Source organism: Pipistrellus kuhlii, unplaced genomic scaffold (genome assembly GCF_014108245.1).
Source record: "Pipistrellus kuhlii isolate mPipKuh1 unplaced genomic scaffold, mPipKuh1.p scaffold_m20_p_1, whole genome shotgun sequence".
NCBI lineage: Eukaryota > Metazoa > Chordata > Mammalia > Chiroptera > Vespertilionidae > Pipistrellus > Pipistrellus kuhlii.
Genome location: NW_023425404.1, coordinates 15666150 through 15691863, shown reverse-complemented (window position 1 = coordinate 15691863; position 25714 = coordinate 15666150). Strand labels below are relative to the sequence as shown.

Sequence of the window (25714 nt, the reverse complement as noted above, 5' to 3'; positions counted from 1 at the left end):
CTTTTTTTTATTTTTTTAAAAATATTTTATTGATTTTTACACAGAGAGGAATTGAGAGGGATAGAGAGTTAGAAACGTCGATGAGAGAGATATATCGACCCCCCTCCCCCCCACTGGGGATGTGCCCGCAACCAAGGTACGTGCCCTTGACCGGAATCGAACCCGGAACCTTTCAGTCCCCAGGCCAACGCTCTATCTGCTGAGCCAAACCGGTTTTGGCTGAATACGCCTTTTGAGGGGAGGAAAGGGAAGGGATGGGGCTTAGGTACTCGGCACACGTTGATTGGTGGTTTCATGTAAGGCACATGATTAGGGATTTAGGAATCGGGAGCTTAGGGCAGTGTTCCAAACTTTTGACATATGTGTACCCCTTCTATAATTTTCATAACGCTGAATACCCCTTGTACTCATGAGAATGTAGAATTAGGCATGGTGCAGTGCATATCCCCAGCAAACACCTGTGCAATGGGTACCCCCCACCAAACTCTTCCCTGGGGGTACGCGTACCAGACTTTGGGAAACACTGGCTTAAGGTATTTGGCAGGTGCTGATTGGTGGTTCAATGTACAGTCCATATAAGGTGCCTGGTTAGGTGTTCAGGAATGTTCGGACTGCAGGTGGAGTTTACGTCATTCTCCATCTTATCAGTTGGGGGAAGGGAGGATCTATCAAGATTCATCCATGTTGTTGTGTGAACTGCTGGCTGCCTCCTTGGGCAAAGGCAGGGAGGAGAAGCAGGTCATCAGGTTGGAGGGGGGACCTGGGCAGTTAGGAAGACACAGCAGGTAGACACTCTCTTTGCGACCTTGGCTCATCCTTGAGTGTAAAATAGGGCTCATACTTTTGTCAGCTCACCTGGTCTGTGTCAGAGATAAAAATGTCACTAGACTTGTCACTAGACTTCAGAAAAAGCAGGAGGGGCTGGATCACCCTCTTACACATACCTGCTGACTGACTGGGCATTGACAGGTGCACATTTTCCAGGGCTGGGCTCGGAATTGGGGTGTGCAGGGAATCATAGTCCCTGTTCTGGGCAGCCCTGCTCGGAGCTCGAGCTCTGCCAAGCCTTCTCAGACCAGTGGCCAACAAGTGACATGTCAGAGGAGGGGTGTTCCAGGTGATGGCTCAGGCCCAGGTATTCAGACAACTGGCTGAGCTCAGGATCTTCCTCCGAGGAGTGGAAACCGTCTCTCAGGTGTGCTGGCCCCACCCTGCAGGTCCACCCGTCACGGACTCTGACTTCCTGAGGTGACATGGCTTGAATACTTCCACCTCTCCTGGGGGTCAAGCAGGTTTATTTGTTTACTTCCTTGTGGCTTTGACGGCTGCCTAAGGAATCGTGAATCAAAACAAGGGACACACCATGCTCACTCCTGTTTGAGGCCAGACAAGCCAGTCATCTTTTTGGTGCCTCAGCTTCCTTATACTTAAAACTGGGGACTAGTAATGTCTAATTTTATAGGGATGTTGTGCAGATAAAATGAGCTGGTGTGCAAGACATAACTTTTTGAAAGATTAAGAGACGTGTAATGATAATTTAGGTCTTTATTTGCTATTTTTATTGGGGGTAAGAGAGCCCATACATTTATTTGAAAAAACGTGTGACTTTTGGAACAAACAAGAATGAATTCTGGTTTTGCAACAACATACATGCTATGCAGTTTTTGGTGTTATAAAAATCTCTCCGAGCCTGTTGCTTCATGTATAAAATGGTGTTAGTGATACTTTGCTTGGAGGGTTGTCGAAATCAACTGTGAATAATAAAGTGAAGAGATAAAATGGAGTCACTATAGTCAAGCTGTTAGATACTAAAATCGGGTAGGTTGAGGCATAAGGAAACAATTCTATTCTTGCTTTACCTAGCTTGGGAACTTAAAACTTTTGGACTTTCTAGACCTACATCAATGCCTGGATATGTATCAAACCTTAAAATAACCCTCTGATGATCTCCTGGAGGAATAAGTAAGAAATGTGCAGGTATTCAGACCACAGGTCATCTAGAACAATGGTCACCAACCCGAGGTCTGAAAGGTTGGCGACCACTGATCTAGAGGATTACCATCTCGGACCAATCCACAGTCTAAGAATTCATAACTGCTTCTCCTCAAAAATGTACTTTTTACTATAAGAACTCTTAGCTTTTCTTTCTTCTGAACACTCTGGATATGGCCCAATTGTGTTTCAGGTTTATAAACCCTCCGACTTTTATAATTTATTTCTAGGCAAAGCCTCCAGAATCTTTTTGAGTTTGTTTGACAGTGGTTACATGTATAAAAGTCCTTACCTAGTGCTTGGCACACAGTAGGTGCTCAATAATATATTCTATCATTCCTATTGTTACAAGTAACTAGTGGCCCGGAAATTAATTGAAAGGAAATTAATTAGAAGAAATATATATATATATATATATATATATATATATATATTTATTTATTTTTTTATTGATTTTCTTACAGAGAGGAAGGGAGAGAGATAGAGAGCTAGAAACATCGATGAGAGAGAAACATCAACCTCTTGCACACCCCCTACCGGGGATGTGCCCCCAACCAATGTACATGCCCTTGACCAGAATTGAACCTGGGACCTTTCAGTCCACAGACTGGGCGCTCTATCCACTGAGCCAAACCAGTTTTGGCAAGGTCCACCATTTCTTACTTCTTTTCAGTTGAGTCAAGTTTCTAAACTTTCTAAATCTGTTTTCTGGCTAATGAAAAGAAAATAGGATTCCACCAAGTTTCCTGTCTACCTACTCCAGGACTCCTGTGAGGATCAAATGAGATGAGGCACAGGAAAATGCTTCACAGACATTTGGTTTTAGTGTGAAATGTTTGCACCTGGCCATAAAGCAAATCGTGTTCCAGGGCTGAAGAAACTGCAAAGAGGCTTAGTCCCCACTAGGGAGAGGAAGCTGGGTAAAGTCATTACCCAGATGGTTGGACACTTAGCATGTTAGCCTTTCATATATACAGATGATAGCAACAGAGATACACTATACTGATTCTGAACCTTCTCTCTCTTGCACTTTCAGAGAGCCAGGCTCCTCTCTCCTGCCCCCTGCGTGGTACAGGCACAAGCTATCTGTTAAGATTCCTGGGAGAGAGAAGGAATACTGTGCCTTATGACATATCACACGAATGGCCAACTTAATCTGGATTTGCCCATGACTGGCCTAATATTAGAACTGGAAGTCTTAGTTCCTTGAAATCCCTTAGCCCCAGGCAAACTAGGATGATTGACTTCTTTACAAGCTGCAGCAAAGAGGAAGGCTGTCCAAATGCAGACGAAGGCATTGATTCTCAAGTAAGAGTACCTCAACATTTAAGAGCACCCTCCCACCCCCATCCCAGACAGGCACTGTACAAGGCCCTGGGGCACAAAGATAAAAAGTCACAATCTTTGAGACGAGGAGCCACAAGACCTGTAAACACATCGGGGGAGAAGTATTGTATTTATCTCTTAGGATTACCAATACCTTCTGTAGCCACAGTGCACAAACGCCTCCTATAGCAACGTGCTGGAAAATAGCCTCAGGCGGCGAGACTCTGGACGGGAAATAGAGCTAGCAGTGTGGCGGGGTTCCAGCCCAGCTCTGCCTGTCCTCACACTTAGCTTCGGTTTCCTCAACCTTGAGCTTCGTGGTGTGCTTTTAGCGTGCTGAGGAATCACTTAGGAAGGCTCATTAAAACAGACCCCCCGAATCTGACCCTAGCTTTACAGAATCGGAAAGATTGGAGGTGAGGCCCCCAAATCTGTATTTTTACACCCACCCCACCCCTGGGAACAATTTTGACGTAGGCAGGCTAAGTACTGCTTAATAGGGAGATAATGACCTGCCTTGGTGATAGGTTTGGCGAGTGATTTAAAAGCTAATAAGGCAACAAGCAAGAAAGTGCTTTGAGAACTTGAGAGCAAACCAGTTCTTTGCAAATATTAATAATCCAATAACCCAAATAATATACACAAAAATCTAAATAATGATAGTAAAAGAGTTGGAGGACCCACTGCAAACACGACACATTCCGAGCCTGAACTACTGCCCCATCCACTCCAGCGCAGTCGAGGTGACTGTCCCTTTAAGGGTCTCCCCACCACCCTCACCCCCCACTCCGGCTCACCGTCCCGGGGCATGCGGCCCGCCGCGGCGCGTGCGCGCTGGCAGCAGTCGAACGCCTGAGCCTCCCAGTGGGGCGGACGCAGCGGCGCGACGCCGGCGCTTGTTGCGTGCGCGCGCATGGCCCCGCCCCTTTCCCCTCCCTTTCCCCTCCTCCCTCCCCGACCTCCCCCGCCCGCGCCGTACAGCTGGGCTAGTGACGCGGAGCCGCCGCCGCCGCGTTCTATTTTCTTTTTTCCTCCTCAGCCGGCAACAGCCTGCGCCCTGTCTCCCGCCGCCTCCTCGACCCGCAGCGCCGGCCAGCTGCAGCCAGACAAGGGCACGCGGGGCACGCGGGGCCTCGCCTACACCCGAGAGGGCTGCGGGCGCGCGCGGGCGGCGGAGCGGATCCCGGCGCCGCGGAAGCTGCGGGCGCCCCCCTCCCGGAGGTCGCCGCGCCGTTCCCGGGGTAAGTTGTCACCGTGACCGGGGAGCGGCGGCGTTCGCATTGTGTCCCTGGCGCGCCCGGCGGGCTGTCAGGGGGCGCGGAGTGGGCGCGCACCGCCCCGGAGGAACGCTGGGGAGCCTCGGCCGGCCGCCGGCGTCAGCTGCTCGGTGCTGTCTTGCTGTCACCCGGCGTGGGCCAGCCGGGCCCGGGGCCGGGAGGGCGGCGGGGAGGCTGTGCCGAGGCCTCGAGGAGGACCGGTCGGCCCGTTTTGCAGCCGGGAGCTTAGTGGCGGGGGTCGGGGCACGCCGCCCTGGCCTCGCCCGGCGTGCGGGGTCGCGCTCGCCGCCGGGGAGTTCAGGGCGGAGACCACAGTTGGCGCATCGCTGGAAAGGGGGGAGGCTGAGGCCCTCTTTCTATTATTATTATTATTATTGTTATTGTTATTGTTATTGTTATTATTATTATTATTATTATTATTATTATCCCCGCCAGCCGACTCCAGCCGGGCGTCCCGCACGGGGGCAGGGTTTGCTTAGCGGCAGTGGATTTCCTGAGCAAACCTGGGAGTTCGTGTGAGCCCTGGAGTTTTTCTGCAGCCCCGGCGCTCCTTCTGGTCTTTAATCTCAAAAACTTCTCTTATTATCTGGTTGAGACTCACCGAAACCATTTCCTGTTTATATATGTAGACTTTTTTTTTTTTTTTTAAAGAATTTTTATTCGTGTAGGTCTGAGGGTCAGAGGATTGTGGCTGTGAGGTTGCTGAGAGTGGAAAAGGTTACCTGTAAGGAGACGAGGAGGGGGGGGGGTGGTTTGGGGAGGATCGTAAGACCCAGGAGAAAGAGGCGTCCAAACCAGGTCCTTGGCTGGTTCCAGGGAAGTTCATGTTTTGGCAAAGAGGCCTAAAGCTGTTGTTTCCACAGAATGTTCTCTCGGTGGCAGGCGACTCATTGGGCTTTGTTGCTCTTGGTAACTGGGCTTGTGTGTGCTTTGTACAGAGGTGCAATAAAACTCCTCCTCAGGTCAATTAAACTGTAGGCATTTACTCCCTTTCTAGGTCTGCAGAGGTGGGAAAGTGGGTCTTTCCATCTTCCACAGTGGTTAATTCATTTCTTGCTCTCTTCATTCCTCTGGTTTAAAATGTAGGTATGAATGATGTATACACACACACACACCCTTTCTGTTTTGGGAATTCCACACCTAAATTCGCACCATCTAGTAGAGACTAGTAGAGACATGTGCTTGGCATTGAGTTCTGAATGTATGGGCTTTGCATTTTCAGCTAGAGGCATTTTCAAACAGAAGTGAAAAATTTTCAGAGTTAGGGAGGGGCCCTCTACTTCCCCCTCTGTAAAGGAAGTATTCAATAAAGCAACAATAATAGCAATAATAGGGGAAAGTTCTTGAGGATTTAGTATGTGTGTTTCAAGCCTTGTGCCAAGAACTTTGCTTTCTTGATCTCATTTAAATAAACAACAAACTTCTTTGGTAAGTATTGGTAGTATTCCCATTTTTTTTTCAGTTGAGACCAAAGCTAAACAAATAACCTGACCAAGGTCACAAAGATAGCTTGTGGTGGAGCCCACACTGTAACTACTGGATTTTACTGTTAGTTTCTAGTTTGCTTACTTTCTGGTAAAACCAGAGTCATTATAGAGTCTTTTCAATAGCACTACTTCTTGAGGCTATTTTTTAAATCTTGAACACCCTTAACTTTTTCTCCAACGTATGTTTGCACAGCGTTCATTTGTTCTTTTATTCTTCCATTCAGTACTCACAGGTATTTATGTGGTACAGAGTGTAGGTCAGGCACTGTAATAAGTAAGACAGAACACTCACGGAGTTCACAGTCTTTAAGTCAGTTTCATTTTTGTTTATGTTGTTAATTTTCATTGGTGACCATTTGCTGCTTAAGGAACTTTTGCCCGATGAATTAACTAGAGCAGTGGTCGGCAAACTCAGTAGTCAGCAAAGCCAAATATCAACAGTACAACGATTGAAATTTCTTTTGAGAGCCAAATTTTTTAAACTTCTTCTAACGCCACTTCTTCAAAATAGACTCACTCAGGCCGTGATATTTTGTGGAAGAGCCACACTCAAGGGGCCAAAGAACCGCATGTGGCTCGAGAGCCGCGGTTTGCCGACCACAGAACTAGAGGCCTGATAGGTCGGACTTCCCTGTACATACCGCGACTTTTTGGATACTGTAGTAGATATGGCATGTGATACAGGTCCTCACCTACAGCTAGACTGGAACTGAAAAACGGTGCTCAGCATCGGGCCTGCCCCAACCTCTGTTCTGCAGTGTTTAAACCCTGAGAGCAAACTCCCTCTCAAATGGTGGAGTTCAACTTATCTGCTGAGGTATGCCTTCTCAAAGCCCAGAATTTGGGCTGACAGAAAGAAGAGGAAGAAAGGTAGAGGAAGATGTTATTAACAAAAACACAAAACAAAAAAAGAGGTTATTAATGCAGTCTGGCAGATGAAAGGACCTTAACATTTTGCCTGGTTTCCTGGTTGGTCTCCGTCTCGTGGTGATTGAACGTGTGTGCTCTTATGCAATGGTGCACCTCCTGGCAGGGGATTTCCAGCTTTGCTATTGCTGGGGCAGCAATTCCTACAGCTATCCTCCCCCTCCATATGCACATATGCAACTTCCAAAGGTAGTAGTAAGTCACTTGGCTTCTTAAAAGTAAGAGCTTGCTTGAGGTTTATTGATACTAAGCATTGTTTCATTTTCTTCATGCTTTTCCATCCACCAGATGAAAAATTTACTTATGTTTTACATCTTGCCTTGTGCTCTTTGTCCATGTCCTTAGCTCTTTTGACAGCCAGGTAACTACTAGTACCTGTTTGTGGGGTCAGAGAATTACGATATCTTCTTAAACAATCACAGAGTCGCATAATTTTACTCATTTTTCTTAAGTAATCTGGGAGAGTCTTTAGCAGAGCTGCTTGTAGGCAGAGGAGGAAGGTCAGACAGCACATGTGCTTGTCTTTTTCCTCTAGTTACCCATTTACCAAGAGGTAGCAGCAGAGCTATAATGCCCTTTTATAGGTCTGAAATGCCTACTTGGAGACCTGCATGTCAGCAGACCCATTGGGCCAGGTTGTGTAAATTGCATGCATGAAGCATTTTACTAAGCTCCTGAACTGACATGTGATCCCCAGTTGAAGCTGACAGGCAGTATTCATTTTCCCTTTTCTACTTGCCTGCATAGTTAGAGGTGTCTTATTTAGGGGGCATTCCATCAAGCAGTAAAAGAAAGATGAGAAGAAACGAATAATAGAAGAAGCCCAGTGCCTTTAAAGAACAACAACAAACAACAACTTTGGAAGCAAATATTGCTCTGGTGCAGACTTGAGGGGTGAGGGTTAAGACAGTTGGGTTAAGGGTATAAGCATTGGGACAAATGCATATGTGATGGTACAGACTCACCCCCAACTTCTGTCTGGGGCCACCCACATACATACTCCACTGTAGTGAGATTTCATTTAACGGAATGCTTTTTATTTTTTTCATTAATATTCTTAAGTTAGGTTGCCATATCGCAGGAAACTTGAAAACCACAGCAATGAGAAATAATGCCTGTAATGTGGGAAGGCTATTTTCCTATTGGTGGGAGTGAAGGATACCATTTGAGGTTGGGGCTGGGGGTTTTGTAATGAGTATTTGAAGCTGCTAACAGCTGTGAATCTGAGACCAGTGAAGCAATTTCAGGAAAGCATTGGTGTGACTATCCTTGAGCATCAAGATCTGATTCAAGGCAACAGCCTTTGTTCCCTAGGGTGATGGTAAGTCCCGTAATGTGTAAAAACCTTTATGTGAAAAAGTAGAAGTGGAGAAAGAATAACCTTTTACAAGGCTTAGGCTTTAGCCCCGGAGCCTGTCAGGCACCTTGCGAGTGTTTCCTTTTCCTAGTGCTCATGTGTTTCTGTGATGGTGTCCTTTTTCTTTCACTTCAAGTCTTTTGGCTTGGAAGCAGCAGGGTTCCTCTGTTTGTTCTCTCATCCTTTGATTCTTACCTGAGTGCGGAAGTCTCCACTCTGCTGGTAGACCTGTAGTGGCGCCAATCTGGTTCACTTCAGCCATGAAAATCCACTTGTGGTATTGTCTGGGCTGGGGGACAGTGGAGCCCCTGTGAAGGTATTGGTATGGCAACAGCAGAAAATGTAACTGGAGTGAAAACTAAATGGGTTTCACAGACTCTGGTGTTGCCTGTGATGTAGTCTCTGTCCCTGGCTCATACATCTCAAAATGGGAAAATAGCCCCCCTTGAAACATCTAAAGGCTATATGCCAAGAATCAGAAGCCGAATATTATTGAAGTTTTTTTTTTTTCCAAGCAGAAACAGATGCAGTTTCCTGTTACTGTCCGCAGTGTTAGTAAGTCCTTAAAATTACCTGATAGCTATCTGCCCTTAAATGTCCTACCACCTCACACACACATATATAAGTATAGACTTTTTCTTTCTTTTTCTTTTTTATTTTTGGCAGGGCCCCTTTCCGTGACTTGGGGAATGTTAGCTTGGGATTCCTGATGACAGTAATAGGTTCTCAGTGGGTTTGCAGGTGGCAGTGTTGGTAACTGACTTTTTTTTTTTTTTTTTTTAATATATTTTATTGATTTTTTACAGAGAGGAAGGGAGAGAGAGAGAGAGAGCTAGAAACGTCGATTAGAGAGAAACATGGACCAGCTGCCTCTTGCATAACCCCTACTGGGGATGTGCCCACAACCAATGTACATGCCCTTGACCGGAATCGAACCTGGGACCTTTCAGTCCGCAGACCAACGCTCTACCACTGAGCCAAACCGGCTTCGGTGGTAACTGACAATTCTTTATTACTCAGAAGAGGATCTTCTGTGGTGAAAATGAAATGATTCAGGGTTCTTTTCTCCTGTAGTTGGAGATTGGGCACAAAATATCATAAGAAGAGACACAAATAGGGGCTCTGTCTCAGTTTTTTACCATCTTTTCTTAGGAGGGGGAGCGTCCAGACTTTCCAAGTCCAAACTCCTCCCTTGCAGTAACTTGCTTTCACCCACAGAAGTTTAAGATAAGGGCGTGGAATTCCTCTGTGCGTACTCTCCTTGCTGAAATTGTGGCTACACTAGGGTCTGGCTTCTGAAATAGCCAGTAAAATGAAACTGACTTCTGGGAATGAGATAGGAGTGTTTATCCCATTTTCCTTCTTTGGGCTGTTCTGAGATGATCTCAATGCACTAAGGAGGTGGAGGTTTAAGAATGGGAACTTGAAAAAGAGAGCAAGGTGGTTTTGCTTATTTTGCTTTTTATTGTTTTTTAATATATATTTATTTCAGAGAGGAAGGGAGGGGGAAGACATAGATAGATAGATAGATAGAAGCAGCAATGATGAGAGAGAATCATTGATCGGCTGCTCACTGCACTCCCCCTACTGGGAATGGAGCCAGCAACATGGGCATTTGCCCTGATGGGGAATTGAACTGTGACCGCCTAGTTCATACACTGACACTCAACTACCAAGCTTCATTTAGATTGTAGCTGGGCAAATTTTCTGAAGGAAGATAGAGGTGTCTGTGTGTGTGTCTATCAGTACACTGAGACAGTTTTACAGAGAGCTTGGAAAATAAAGGAAAAAAAGTCACCATAATTCTATCCAGACATCATTTCCATGTATTCTGGTTTTTTTTTTCTTTCAATTGGTAATCTGAGTACATTCAATTTTGTATTTTTTTTAATTTAGCACTATATCATAAACACTTTCCCATGGCAGGTAGCCTTTTGTAATTATTTTAATGGCTTTATAATATTCCATCAAATAGATATTTTGTGATTTAAATATTATCTTTTATATACATAGATCATTTCTAAGTTTATTCAAGGAGAGTTTTTTCAGAGGGATAATTTGATTTAATATGTATCTTTTTTAAAACAGCTTTATCGAGATCATTTATATATCATAAAAGTGACCCATTTAAAGTGAACAACTCGATGGATTTTAGTATATTTACAGAGTTGAATAACTATCACCACAATCTTAATTTTAGAACATTTCATCACCCCGAAAAAAAAAAACCCACTAGTAGTCATTCCCTGTTCCTCTACAATGCCTCTAGCCCACAGCCACCACTAACTGATCTGTTCTCTCTATAGTTTTCCTATTTGGACATTTCATATAAACAGAATCCTACAATATGTAGTCTTTAGTAATTGACTTCTTTCACTAAGCATAATGTTGAGATTTATCCATGTTGTAGCATGTAATGGTACTTTATTTTGCTTTACTGCTAAATAATCTGTTGTATACACCTTTTGTTTATCCATTCATCAGCTAATGGACAGTTGGGTTGCATGTTTTTTGGTAACTAGGAATGATGTTGTTATAAACATCCAAGCATAAGTTTTTTTGTGGATATGTATTTTTATTTCTCAGGGAGGTATTTTAAAAGCTGCACTCAAATTTTACTTTGAAGTTTCCATTGTACTTGGTTATGCAGTTTGTTTGGGGAAGAACAGTGTTATAACAAAATCTCTTGGTGTTGGGGATATTGTCCTGAATTAAGAAAAGATGTTATACACACAAACACAGAGAACCTTTTGTTTATGAAGTTTGAACTCCCCAATAGCATTGTTTCCAACTCTTTGGTGCAGAACTGTAAACAGTAGTGAGAGTTGAGAGATGCAATAGTGCCTAAATTCAGTGCACATGTACTGCTGCTTTTTCTTTTTCTTTTCTTTTTTTTTTAAAGAGGATTTTCAGCATGAAGCCTCAGTTCTAAATCACATATCATTGTGTTTTATGGAGAGCTTTACCATGAATTTCACAGAGCTTCCCTTATCTAATGTAATTTATAGTTTTCAGAAGCATTTCCTTTCCTTATGAAAAATCCCATGCCAGGGTTTGGGCACCTGCTTGGAGGCTTCTGCTAGGTTGGGGAGTTGAAAGTTTACTGAATAGAGAGCCAACCGTTGATGTAGGGGGTAGGGCTCTTTTACTTGTGGACCTCATTTGCACCGGAGGTTAAAAATATAAATCATGCCAGACACAAAGAGGAACAGATGGTGCTGCTGGGAGTGTCATTTCCTCTGGGATCCACCCTTGGGTGATTTTACATTTTACCAGCCATGTTACTGAAATAACGAAGTAGCTGGTCTTGCTTTCTCTACTCCTAGGTCAAACGTGCATATGCTGGCCACCTGAGTTTTTTATTAGGGGGTCAAGATGGTTCCACCCCAGAGAACTATGTGGTTCACAGGGTATATGTGCTTTGTCCAACAAACAGGACAGAAACCAGGAACTTGAATTATTTCCTCTTATACCTGTGTTAGGTTTCTGTGCCTGGAGCCAAACCCAAAGATCATTTTCAGAAAATTCCTCTGTGTGTGTGTGTGTGTGTGTGTGTGTGTGTGTGTGTAAGTAAATGTATGTGAATGCAGTCATAGCTTCCCTGACACAAGTCATTGCCAAAAGTTTGGATTCATGCAAATTCTATTCATAAGTCCTAGGAGTCTCAAAAGGCTGAGTGAAGAGAGACAAGATTCTTATCTGAAGATCTGAATTATTAACTATGGTATCCAGATGTTACTACAAAACTCCTTGTGTAGCAGAGAGATTCTGTAGGCTCATGAGATGTTGGAGTTGGAAGGATGGGATTTTGGAGGCCATCTTACTCTACCCCTCACTTCATAGAAGGGAAAATGAAAAAGCTGACTTCCCTGATCAGTGACAGGTCCAGGAGAGAAGTCAGAGCTCCAAATTCCTTGTTTAGTGTTCTTTCTACCCCAGGTTGTTTGACATCTTTTCTCTGGGCCTGTCCCAGGAAAGGGGATTAGGAGTTCAGCATAGTGTGTGATTCATATTGTTAGAAACAAATTCATGCCCCTTCTGTGATTGTGCTTTTGAGTCTAATAATGAAATTACAAAGAGTACTGAGTCTTTACTAGTAAGGGTATTACTGTCCTTAAAATGGGCACTGTTGTTCTTAGGTTGGGCCTGCTTAACTGTTTTATCTCTGTACTGTGCTGCTTTGCAGTTCGAAAACATCTGACTCTAAGCCAATGAGATGTATCCTCTGAGTCATTTCTCACTCTGGGTCTCTCTTGCCCAGCTTGGGACCCTGACAGGAGCCGGTGACATCCTAGGTGTAGTAGAACTGCCCAATAATTGAGAACATGCCGTCTGGGAGGGCTGGGTGCTCTCTCCCTCCCTCCCACCCCATTAACTGGAACCCTTCATGGCTGTGGTTCTGATTTCCTCAGGTTTATATTATGTAGGGCCAGCCAGCCATTCAAATGCAATGTGACTACTCATCTCTAACTGTGTCTCTAACCAGTCAGGAAGGAAATAAGCTGCCTGGGCTGATGTCATTCTATATAATAAAAGTGTGGTATGCAAATTGCTCCCTAGACTGGGAGTTCTTCCAGGAGTTCGACCAGGGGGCGGGGCCTGCCAGGAGGTAGGGGGGGAGGCCCTAGCTGGCTGCCACCAACTGCTAGGGACCCTGCCAGTTCATGAATTTTGTGCACTGGGCCTCTAGTATATGCTATAAACTTTCCCCATCCTGAAAACCATTGAGCAGCTTTGTTTTCACTGGGTGCTGCTCTTTCAGTTGGCATGTTCAAGACATTTCCAGAGAATTAAGAAATGGTATGTTGGCTGGTCCACACCTTTATCAGTCCTTGATTCCCATCCGCCTCCAGGTAGAAACTCTGCCATGGGAAGGCCATCTACCTCCTTGTTTCAATCCTGTGGGGATTTTGCTCGTTACACAGCAGTATGACAAGAAAAACAGGTTCTGGGTTTCAGAGGAGTTCATTGGTCCATCTCCCTCCCTTTACTTGCACCTTGAAGCCATAATAATTTGTGTGCTGATAATCTGGTTGGGTTTGACATCAAGCTTGTGGGAGGTGGGTACCTGATTGCTACAGAAACAAAAGGATGTAAATCTAATTATTTGTTTGGCAGGTATTTAGTGAATACCTGTGGTCGGTGCTAGATATACCCACCTGAGCTCTTGGGTGGGGTTGGGGGTGGGGTAGTAAACAGATAACAAAATGGACTCCATATTTGCCTTTGAGGAGTTAACACTGGGGGGATACCCATGGATTATTTAATTTGAGAGTAATATTGGAGGAATGTGTTGTGTACAACTTTCAGCTTGACTACTCTTAAGGAGTTGTTCTGACTTTCTCAGTGACATCTGTGCCCCAAACCAATAATCACCCTGAAAGGGAGAAGGGCTTGAAAAATATTCTTGGAGAATTCTTTCTGAACTCTCAAGCAAATTGTCTCTCACTGCAGTGTGAATTAGATCTAGGAGTTTGGTCTGGTGTGAGGATGCCTGTTTTCTGGCTTTACTTAACCAATCAGCTTTTCATGTGAGATCATTTTCTGACCCTGAAATAACTTTTTTTTTTTTTTTTTTTTTTAATAGAAAAGCAGGTTTGGGTTCAACAGTGAGAAATTGGGAAAAGAGAAAAGAGAAATGGATAGATAGGATATTAGCATGAATTCCTTAGGAATCTTTTTTCTTTCATCTCCTCAAGCCTCAATTTTTAGATGTAAATGTTGATTTGTGATATCTCTTATCTTGATATATCTGTGTCTTTCTAACCCGCTGGGGGCAGTAAAGCACCTAATACAATACTGACAAAAATGAGACTAATAAACGAACATACCCATACGTTTTACCTTTATGGGTAGCCATCTCTGTACAGGTCCAGGTTCCAGGCTGAGATTGAAAGTCCCCTCAGGTCAGTTACTGTTTCATTAACTTCTTTGTACTCAATTCCTGGATTAATTTGTTCACTGATAAGTGAGTGATCAGGTGTAGACAAAGTAAAAGGTGAGAGGGCAAGGTAATTTTGAGGATGTGAGCCTTGATGAGGAGGAATCAGAGTGGAGGTGTTAATGAAATTCTGAAAAGAGACATTTGGGCCCGACCAACGTGGCTCAGTGGTTGAGCATAGACCTGTGAACCAGGAGGTCACGGTTCGATTCCCGGTCAGGGCACATGCCCGGGTTGTGGGCTCAGTCCCCAGTGGGGATTGTGCAGGAGGCAGCCAATCAGTGATTCTCTCTCATCATTGATGTTTCTATCTCTCTCCCTCTCCTTTCCTCTCTGAAAATCTATAATATACACACATACATTTGGAGGGAAGTCTGCTTTGAATGAAAAACTAATATAAACTAGGAGATATTATAATGCTGTTAATGTTCACCAAGTTCACTGTGACTGGTACCAGGAAAAGAAGACAGCTCAGGAACCACGGAGATGGGAGGAGGTGAAGGAAAGAGGGAGTGTTGGAGGTTGTTCAGAATGTTTTAACAAGGTCAGTCATAAACAAACACAGGACCCCTTAAGAATTTGGTCTTAAGAGCAGAAAGTATCCTTGCTAATTTGTTTCTAGAACTCTATCATTCACTTAGAAGTCTCTGGAGGCATTAGTCACGACCTAAATTTAATTTATACATGTGCATCTTAGATTCGTCTTATTTACATATATTTTTAGCATCCACTGTGAATCCAAAGTAGTTAACACAGGATGGGTTGCTTCTGTTTGTTCTCCAGAATTGAGCTCTTTTGGGGGTAGTTATATTATTTCTGGAATAATAAAATATAATGATGTGGGTCATCTTCTTTAAAGGTCTGTATGCTGTTGAAAAATCACATCTTTGAAAGAAGGCTGCTCTTTATAAATGCTGACTTCTTTTTTGGTATATATGTGAGTAACAGTAGAATAAACAGATTTCAGAGGCTCTGGTAAAACTTTCTGTGAATAGCACCAAGGTAGGTATTTCAAGCAGTGCATCTGAATGCATTTATTAATTGAACAAATATTCATTGAATGCTCTTTGCCATATAATCACCCATGGCCCCTAGGAATTCTTTTCAACACACAAGTTAACACATTTTTAAAAATCGTTGTCCAGTGTTTTGGTCAGTCTCTTTTATCCTTATAGATTTCAAACCCCTTAAGGAAGAAAAGGGCGGTTTACCGTAAGCTTCCTTTGCAGGCGGGGTATCCATATTAATAGCAATAAAGAGTTTTTTCATTTTACAAAGTGCTTTCAGATAAAACATCATATAATACTGTGAGGAAGGTTTTAGTCCTATTTTACAAATGGGGATAAAAGGTCTGTGATAACCAGTAGCATTTATCATCCTCTGTACATGTAAATACTGATGCTGGGTCAGTTGGGGCTCAGGCTTAAACATTGGTTATCCCATGCAGGGAAATAGGAAACCTCCTGGAATTGCAGACTGGATAAATTTTAACTTCCTCATGAAAAGCAATATAATGACTTATTTCCTGTTCCCCCACCCCCATCTCAGCATAGGTACTCAGTGTCAGAATGTTTTTGTGTACTGATGGGACAAAAATGTGCAAATATACATAATTTGAAAGGACAGCTTTCATCTCCTATGGAAAAAAGCATCTTCATATAGCCCAGGGGCTTTTATTTTTATTCTTTGGAGGAGAGGAGACCGTAGGGACAAAACCCTGGCATCTAGAAATTCATACAGTTTTTCGGTTTTTAGAGTGGTCCATTTGGGGATATGCCAGAGCAGAAATTCTGAGTTCCTTTGGCTCTAAGGGCTCTGTGATGGGGATTTTGAGGGGCTCTGCAAACTTACTCTGTATCATGCCTTGTTGCAGTCTTCTTTCTATCTTTCTGCAGGTGTGTTCTGACTTCAGGGAGCAAAGGTGGGTCTGGGCCCTCCTTTTTTTTTTTTTAATATATATATTTTATTGATTTTGTACAGAGAGGAAGGGAGAGAGATAGAGAGTTAGAGACATCGATGAGAGAGAGTCATCGATCAGCTGCCTCTTGCACATCCCCTACCAGGGATATGCCCGCAACCAAGGTACATGCCCTTAACCAGAATCGAACCCAGGTCCCTTCAGTCCCCAAGCCAATGCTCTATCTATTGAGCCAAACCGGTTTCGGCTTTTTTTTTTTCTTTTTTTTCTTTTTTTCCTGACCCAGAGACCCAGGCTCTCCCGTAGGTGAGGCTTGACCTCTTCCCCATTGCCCTGCCTTTGTTTTCAGAGCCAGGTGAGCTTTATGTTGGCCATGAGGAGGTTAGAGGTGAAGGTTCTGCCTCACCCATGACAGCTTAGTTGAAGAAGCACAAAGCAGTGCTAACATTACTGGGACAGGGTGTGCTTGGCCAGCTCTGTCTGTGTTTTCATTTAGTTGGGAAAGTGGAGGAGTAAGACTGGCTTGTGGGCCACACATAGTTGGTGAATGGAAATGACCGATAGTTGTAAGGAGTGGGTACTGAGTGGGAAGCAGTGGAAGACAGTTGGACTTGGAACCAGACTGATGGTGCTTTCTGCCTCAGCTCAGCCACTTACCAGTTGTGTGTCCTTGAACAAATTTAACCTCTGAACCTCAGTTTTATTGTAAAGTGGAGATGATAATGTCAACGTTACCTGTCTCTAGAAGGGTAGCTACCAAGATATTAAGGATTACCTGGGCTGGGGAATTCTGAGGTCAGGAAAGATAACAGGAAACTATAACTTCTTAAACTTCCTTTTTGTATCATTAAACTTTTTTACTGATATGTCTAACTTAAATAATTAATTAAAATCATGTTTAAAAGTACTCCCTCCTGGGAGTATTGTGAAAATCAAGCCCTGGCCAGGTAGCTCAGTTTGTTAGAGCATCGTCCTGATGCGCCAAGGTTGCGGGTTTGATCTCTGGTCAGGGCACATATAAGAAGCAACCAATTAATGCATAATAAGTGAAGCAACAAATCTCAGTATGTCTGTCTGTCTCTCTCTCTCTCTCTCTCTCTCTCTCTCTCTCTCCCTCTCTCCCCCCCCCTCCCCCCCCCTCCCCTCTTTTTCTCAAATCAATTTTAAGAATAGAATAAAATGGGATATTTAGAACATATAAGTACAGTACCTGACAACCAAAAGATACTAAAATGGCAGTTTATTTGGGGAAGAAGTGATATTAATTAGTAGTCAATCCTTGCTCTTGTAGTGTTAGATTTTGTGTCTAATTTGTATGGCTTTGGATAAATTTCTTTGTTAAGCCCTAGCTTCAATTGAAAATGGAGGATTACAATAGTATCTACTATGTATAGAAGGTTTGGAAGAGACATGTAAAGCGATTGCCTGGTATCTGGCACATAGTCATTGCTCAGTAAATGTAGACTGTTATCAGCACTGGCCAGGGCCACAGATGTAAAAGGCACCACTGATCTGGATAGAGGGGATTATCAAGGATCACTTTCGTGGAGCTGAGTGAGGTAGAGAGGCCAGCTTCGGACCAGGTCCTTTCTCCACTCCCCATGGCAGATGGACCACATGTAGAATGACAAAAGGGCGGTGCTTGTTTCCTCTCTCCTTTCTTCTTCATCCTCCTGGCTTGGCAGGGGGCAGACTCCTTACTACTGATCCTGAAGGTTCCTGTCTCTCCACTCCTTCAGGTCTAGTCTCTGTTAAACTGCCCTGCTGTTGTCGTCTACACTAACATCTTCACAGCTCTGAGTCTTCTCTTTTCTCCCTCTTTCATCCTGGAAGGCCTTCACTGGGATGGGCTCAGCTTATCTAGGGCAAGGCTTCTGTCCATAATTTCCCACCTGCTGTGTTTGTGGGATACAATTTGCCTGTTTGTGGGTTGAATGGTTGAGTTGTAGCTAGACTTGATGGGAAATAGATTTTGAGTTTTGCTGTGGGGTACTGCTCTGTATAGTCACATTTTGTTAGGAAAATGCTGAGTGATGACAGCCCAGTATTGTCTATAGGGAGTGAGAAATTCTCATCTCCAAACTCAGTTGTGGGGCCAGAGTAGATTATGCCCCCAGTTTCTCATCTTGGGTTTGTATGGTACTTATACTTCTCATCCTTACCTTTTTGTTTCTCTCTTTACCACATTTGCCTAGCTCTCTTCTTCACAGGGATCATGAAATACTTACCAGTTGGTAAAAAATATAGGTGATGTAATCTCAAAAGTTGTATCTATATAAGTTTGGCTACTGGCCTGGATGAAGGAGTGTGCATATTTGCACTTGATAATTTTTGTTTAGTTCAAATACACCTTTTCCCAAATTTTGCAGTTAGTGGTGGTTGGCAAACCTTTATTCCATTTTTCTTTGGACTGCATGCTTGGTATTGAGATCACATTTTATAATTCCTTATCAGGATGTAGACAAGTTGGCTATGATGCTCAGCCTGGTTTATTTTCCTTATTTATGGCATCAAAATGCATCCTGATGGCTTGGCAAAAGGAAGGTACCTGGAGGACCTTGAAAGGCCTCATGGAAAGGACCCTCCTACTCTAGCTAATTGCAAATTAACACTCTTCAGTAGAGAAGCCACCCTCCCAGCTACTTTAAGAAAACCCCTCTAAAGCACAAGTTGCTCAGGCTGTTTATCATGTTTCTGTAGTATTTATCCAGTTTTTGAAAATAGACTTGCTTAAATTCATTCTGGTTATAAGGATGATGCCGGGAAGTTTTGGAGAGGATACTTATAAAAGAACCAAGCTCTAGGTTTATTTCAGGCCTAATCATGAACTTGAAGGAGCAGCTTTAGGGCACCAGGAAGAGAGGAATGGCACACTGCCTTGGATCTGTAATCCAGGATGCCAACCTTTTGGGAATTGTATTGTAGGTAGTCCTTGGCCTATGTGAAGTGAAGCCTGGGCATTATCAGAAATGAACCAGATGGTATTTCTAGTAAAACTGGTAGATGTTTTTGCTATCAGAATTAATTTTAAAAATTTTACAAGTAAATATAAACTTGTGGAAATCTCCCTTTTGGGATTCTAGTGCTGCTGTTGCCTTTATTTATCCCTTGCTTCTGGCCAGAAATGACTTTCAACTCTGTGTCTTCCCATCCCCTTTGTTTACTTTCATCACTAATGGGTCATTTGTGGTGGGGAGGTAAAGATGATTAGTCCTCTCAGTGTAATTTGAAGGTTATTGATGGGACCATGTGCCAGAATGTATCTGCTACACAGATAACATTGGTGATGAAAATGTTCATCACTTGAATTATTCCTGTGGATTAAGACATTTGGATATGGCAGGTATGATACCTACAATGAGTGACTGTATCAGGGTCCCAGAACCCAGAAAAGAAAGAAGAAAAATCCTTAGGTCAAGGCAGGAGTATGGAGTGCATGCGTTGTGGTAGATGCTGTACAGGTCAGAAAATCAGGCTTAAAAAATTAAGTACTATACTTTACTGGTGGGAGCTAGAACCAAGGTTGGAGTTGCTACATAGCCTGTGTTTTTTTCATAGCAGATAAAATATATGTGGATTAGGAAATTGGGTGGAGAATGAGATGGTGAGGAAGACAGGACAAATGCCTAGAGAGAGGAGGGCAGGGCCATGTTGGAGCTGCAATGGGGGGGGCAGGGAGTGCTTGGGAGTGGATGGTCCTGAGTGAAGAGTTTGTTTGTGAAAAAACAAACTGAAGGGGAAAATAAGGTGGGTTATCACTTGGGAACAGGTATACCATTGGTAGGATGGCAGCTCTTCTTTAAAGGAAGCTCTGCAGGTGGCAGTTGGGCCCTGTAGGAAGCCTTTTAACCCTGGTATTTATAGACTGGCCTGTGCTCCACTGAAAGGCAACTCCCATTTCAGCTAAGGCAGCATTATCTGCCTTTGACACACTGCATTTATAGATCCTCATTTGGCCCAGCTGGAGAGGCTGGGTGATATCCTGTTATATTATCATGACTCCCTGCTGCCTCGGAGGTTGTGCAGGGACAGTTCCCTTTAAGTGACCTCTGCCTGCACCCTTTCCTGCAGGTGCTCCTTTTCCTCTCAGGAATGAGTTGGAGTCAAGACGGGAGAAGTAGCCTTTTGTGTCTGTGTTCAGTGTAGCCAGGAATTCCCTGGGATGATGATTGTGATTTATTTCCAGTTCCTTGCCACAAGGCTGGGGTTGCTCTGCCCTACATGCAGTCCAATTCAACACTGATTTATTGGCGTGTTAGTATGTGTGTGGGGAAATGGTATACAAAGATGACTAAGACAGGTTTCTGACCCAGTGAGGGGGGTGCTGAGTAAACAGCTCCAATGGTAAGGCTAGTCCTTTTTCTTATAGCAGGAAATGTTCACAGACTCTCAGTTTTGTCTAACTTAAATAATTATTGTGAGGCTTGATTATAGTAATAATGAATTGAAGACTGCTTTGAAAAATAAAAAGCTCTAGATACATGCAAAACTTTCTTAATATTATAAGGAAGATTTGTAATAAAAATATAACACATATTGAGTATTTTCTATGTGTCAGACACTGTTTTAAGTGCTATATTATATGAATTTATTTAATCTTCACAACAATTTTGATGTAGCTTGCTTATATTTATACTCATTTTATAGTGGTGAAAAATGATGCCAAAAGAGAATTAAAAACACCCTTCTAGGATGCACAGAATGGTAAGTAATAGCAGAACCAGACAGTCTGAACTCTTATTACACCTTTTGGCCTCTGTAAAGACCCTGGGGAAGTCAGAGAATGGAGAGGGGATTCTACCTAAAGGACAGGACCTACCCTCAGAGACCAGAAAGGAGCAGGGAAAGGTCAGGCGGGTGCTTGAGAAAGCATTAGCATTTCTGCACAACTTAATTACTGAACTGGTTCCGACTTGATGCCATATTTCTTGGGTAGTAATGCAATTGAAATGGACAATTGAAGTCAAGCAGGAAGGACACAATTGATGAGCTTACATAGTTTGTGGATGGACAATTATTTATTCTGAGGCAAAATTTTAAAGCTAGTGCTTCTTTAATCTACACACCAGTGCAAAGACCCAGGCAATGTGCTTTATTTGGGACTTTGAAAGAACACACATTAAAAACACACACAAAATTCTTCCTTTCAGCTTGGTGCTGTTGAAGTTTCTACTAAGAATATCTTTGTTTGATCATGAATATGCACTGTATCCATCTTTGGCATTTATTTTTCAGAGAAATCATGCTCCTTTTTTGAGACAACTTCTAGTTAGGTTATTTCCAATGTGGGAAGATTGGGGAAAACATTTATGCAGATGATAGAGAAGGCAATCTCTTCATCAGATTCATGTCATAAGGTCTGAGAATTAAGGTCTCTCAATTCCTGTTTCACTCCATTCCATTTGTCAGTAGCTTTTTTAGGTTGTGGTCTCTGTGACCGAAATATCGGTCTCATTAGCAGTTAAAGGGAGTTAGCCATCAACGTCTCATGACCTAGTTTCCAAATCTTGCAGTGGCTTCAGAAGTTTCTTAGAATACCCCAAAGCAGTGTTTCTCAAAGTGTGCTTTAGAATCACCTGGCCTACCCTGTATGGGAATCAGGTCCTTTGTGGATGGGACCCAGGTATCCAAACACGCTTGCTTTTACTCTGGTTCTGACATAGAGCTGGGAAGCCAAGCCCAAGCCCAAGCCCACCTCAAGAAGGTGAATATCTGCAAGGAGCAGCATGAACAATCTTCAAAGCTTCCTATTTTCTTTTTATAACGAATGTGAATTTTGCCTCCTGTTTCATAATATATCCAGGATAATTTTAATATTTAAAATGAAATATTGCCGAAACCGGTTTGGCTCAGTGGATAGAGTGTTGGCCTGTGGACTGAAAGGTCCCAGGTTCGATTCTGGTCAAGGGCATGTACCTTGGTTGCGGGCACATCCCCGGTAGGGGGTGTGCAAGAGGCAGCTGTCGATGATTCTCTCTCGTTAATATTTCTAACTCTCTATCCCTATCTCTTCCTCTCTGTAAAAAATGAATAAAATATATAAAAAAAAATAATGTGAATTACATTAATATGGAATAAATTCGAACTTCTACCAAGAGTGCATGCTTTTGGGGTCATTGCTTAGTTTATAACCTTGGCCTCATTAATTGGTATCTGTGTGACCTTGGACAAGTTTAACCTCTTTATCTTGCCTAAAAATGGAGATAGTGATAGTATCTACCACCTAAAGTAGTTATGAGGATTAAATTACATATTAGATGGAAAATATTTAAATCCAAGCAGTCAAGAGTCAGTTAATAATGATGCTATTGCCGAAACCGGTTTGGCTCAGTGGATAGAGTGTCGGTGTACAGGCTGAAGGGTCCTGGGTTGGATTCTGGTCAAGGGCATGTACCTTGGTTGTGGGCACATCCCTAGTAGGAGGCAGCTGATTGATGTTTTTCTCTCATCGATGTTTCTGACTCTCTGTCCCTCTCTCTTCCTCTCTGTGAAAAAGCAATATTAAAATAAAATAAAATAAAGACAATACCAAGCTAAAATCCTTTAAAAAAAAAAAAAAAGATGATTCTATTGCTGTTATCCTGAGGTTTCATGTTACTGCGAGTATAACCACCCATTACAGAATCAAGTCCCGCAGGATGACTTAACACCCGACTCCGCATTGACCAGCAGACACAGGCTTATAAAAAGACCTTTGCCACTCATAGAAAGCCTCAGCAGAACACTGGGAAAATGCTTTTTGATAATAGATCATCTCAGTCACATTCAAGTTTTAGTTCTCTGAGGACCCTGTGTGAAGAGTATAGCGTGACTGTCCTCTGTCATAGATAGGAAGGAAGTACTTGTTTAGAAAATGTCAGACATTATACCAATTTGTTTTAACTACCTGTGTTCATTCAATTTGCATCCTCCCTTATCCCCAGTTATTCTTGTTTATTGGTTAGGAAAGAGGGTTGATTGTACTTTTCCTTTGTAAAGGTACACATGTCAAATTCAATTTCCCCATAAGCTTGTTTTTTTAAGTTATATTTGTTTCTTGAAGAAAGATTAGGAAATACAGCTTACTCGCAGTCATGCTATTTCCCTTCCAGAGCTCACTCACTGTTCACTTGTTATTTTGCTACTTCAGTCTGGGAGGGTCAGAGATGGCAGAGTGGCTCCCAGTGTATTAGAGGGAGGTCCTCCTGTGGCTCATAGCCTTATACTTCGCAGCCCCACTTTGGGACAGGCACTCAGCAATACTTTTGTTTCTAAGTGTTCTCCCCGCTTCAGAGCAGTTAGTGTGGTTTCCAGTGATGCTGCATACTCAAGCACTAGTTCTGGTTCATGTAGACTCTGTTCTCCTGGTTTGTGCTCATATTCACATAGCCAAACAGTGAGGGATCTTGGGCCTTTTTTCTGTGATAGGAACTAGTACTGCTTCTCAGGGTTGATACTTTTCTGTCTAATCCCTCCTCCTGACTAAATGCAGCTGGGAAGGCTCTGTCTAGGATAGGGGTGTCGAACTCAATCAGAGAAGGGGCCAAAATCTAAAATCCAGCCTAAATCGCGGGCCGAATGGTTTACTGAACAGTCATAAACTGTCATTGTGATGGAAATGCAGCGGAGTGCAGTGATGACAGCGCGGTGCAGGCCACATTGCAAGGCCTGGCGGGACGGATTTGGCCCGCGGGCCTTGTGTTTGACACGTGGTCTAGGAGGAAAACTCATTGGGTAAGAAGAACACTGCCTCAAGATTTTAAAAATGTAATGCTTCCTCCCCCTTTTCTTTTCTTCCCAGAATAAAAGCTGCCAGTAAAACTTCAGTGCAGGACTATTGAGATGTATTTATTACTGTTGTGATGGACAAAGGAATTGTCAACTCTTTTGTATTGATCCCCTTTACCCCCTTGCAAATGGGAATTACAGGAAATCACAACTAGCATGAAAAACCTTGGTGTTCGGTAAGGATAGAATGTGTAACCCATTCCCAGGCAGAGTGGCCAGGCCGACTGACCTTAGCATTTGGTGGTCAGGGAGCCAAAGCATGGCTTGAAGATAATGTCATCATCTGGGAACTGAAACCCGAGTCTTCCTGTCCTCTAACTTTTATGTCATCATCACTGAGCTTCTCCTTTTCAGTCATTATACACCCCCTGCCAGTTCTTTCTTCTGTAGGTTTCTGTCAGCATCACCACCCTGATCAGTTCTTGTCATCCTGCCTGGCCTCCAGGCTGCTTTAGTCTCCCTTGTCCTGTGAACATGGTTCTTGTCTCAGGTGAGACTAGGTAAGAGACTGAAGAAGCCCTGTGCATGTGGGAGGTAGTATTACCAGCCCTTCCTATGGTGACATACTCCTTGAGGGTGAGGACCATGTATTCTGGTTCCTCTCACATAATAGGCCTTTAGTAAATGCTTGTTGAATTGGTCGAGTTTCCTGCTCAAGACCTTTCTTTGGCTCCCTACTGCTTAACTGATCCAAGACTGAATTTCTCTGCCTGTTTTTCATAGCTGAACAAACTGGCCTTACTGAAAGTTGAATGCTTAATACTTTGTGGAATAACCAGTCTGCTATGTGATAGATACTAGGTAAACTATAAGAATTGTCTCTTGCCCTGAAGGATCTGCCCTTATTCTTATCCTCTCTTCCCCTCCTTTCCCCACCTACCCCTCCATTCCCAACTCACCCCCCCCCCCCCCCCCAGTTTATCATGCTTAATTACTTCAGCCTCCAACTCCATAAGTTTTCTCTTTCCTTTTCTATACTTACTCAGTATTCAAGACTTTCAGGTCAGATCTCTCGTACTTTTTAGGGACCTCTTTGTCTTGGTTCAGATATCCCCCCTCCCCCATTCATTCTTTTGCCCATAACTCACAAGTAGCTGCTTGTTCTTCCTTATTTTCTAATTATTCATATCTCATGATTTAGCATTTTACTGCCTACATGGATACTGAAATAGATACTCCTGCCTTATTGTGTGCCTTGTTTGCTGCCTGGGTATGCAGCCTCACCAACTCCATTGAAAATTTCTGGTGGCCCTGGCTGGTTTGGCTCAGTGGATAGAGCGTTGGCCTAGGGACTGAAGGGTCCCGGATTCAATTCCAGTCCAGGGCACATGCCCGGGTTGCAAGCTCCATCCCCAGTAGGGGGCGTGCAGGAGGCAGCCAGTCAATGATTCTCTCTCATCATTGATGTTTCTATCTCTCTCTCTCTCCCCACCCCCCCTCTACCTTCCTCTCTGGAATCAATAAAATATGTTTTAAAAAAAATTTCTGGTGAGCTGGGACCTGTGCCTTCTGTGCATTTTGTAAGCTGTCTATAAAGGACTGTCAGGAAATGATTATATATGGGATAGACAAAGGTGAACCATTAAAGATGAAAGGTGATCTGGCAGTGCTTTGGGAGTATGGTTCCTTGCAAGATTTTGGATGGTGTGGAGCAGAGCAGGGGCTGGAAGACGGAAGATGATCCAAGAGTTTTAGGACTGTGGGAATTAAGACCTGAGAGCA

General features: G+C 43.3%; 1 protein-coding gene across 1 annotated transcript in view; it reads left to right on the top strand.

The window, feature by feature from the left end:
* The first annotated feature begins 4427 nt into the window (after positions 1-4427).
* The window catches only part of SUSD6 (sushi domain containing 6), a 90447-nt gene continuing 69160 nt past the window's right edge, over positions 4428-25714 (top strand). Inside the window, exon 1 of the mRNA XM_036433024.2 lies at positions 4428-4559. The gene's annotated coding sequence lies outside the window, so the exon portion shown is untranslated. The remainder of the gene's footprint in view (positions 4560-25714) is intronic.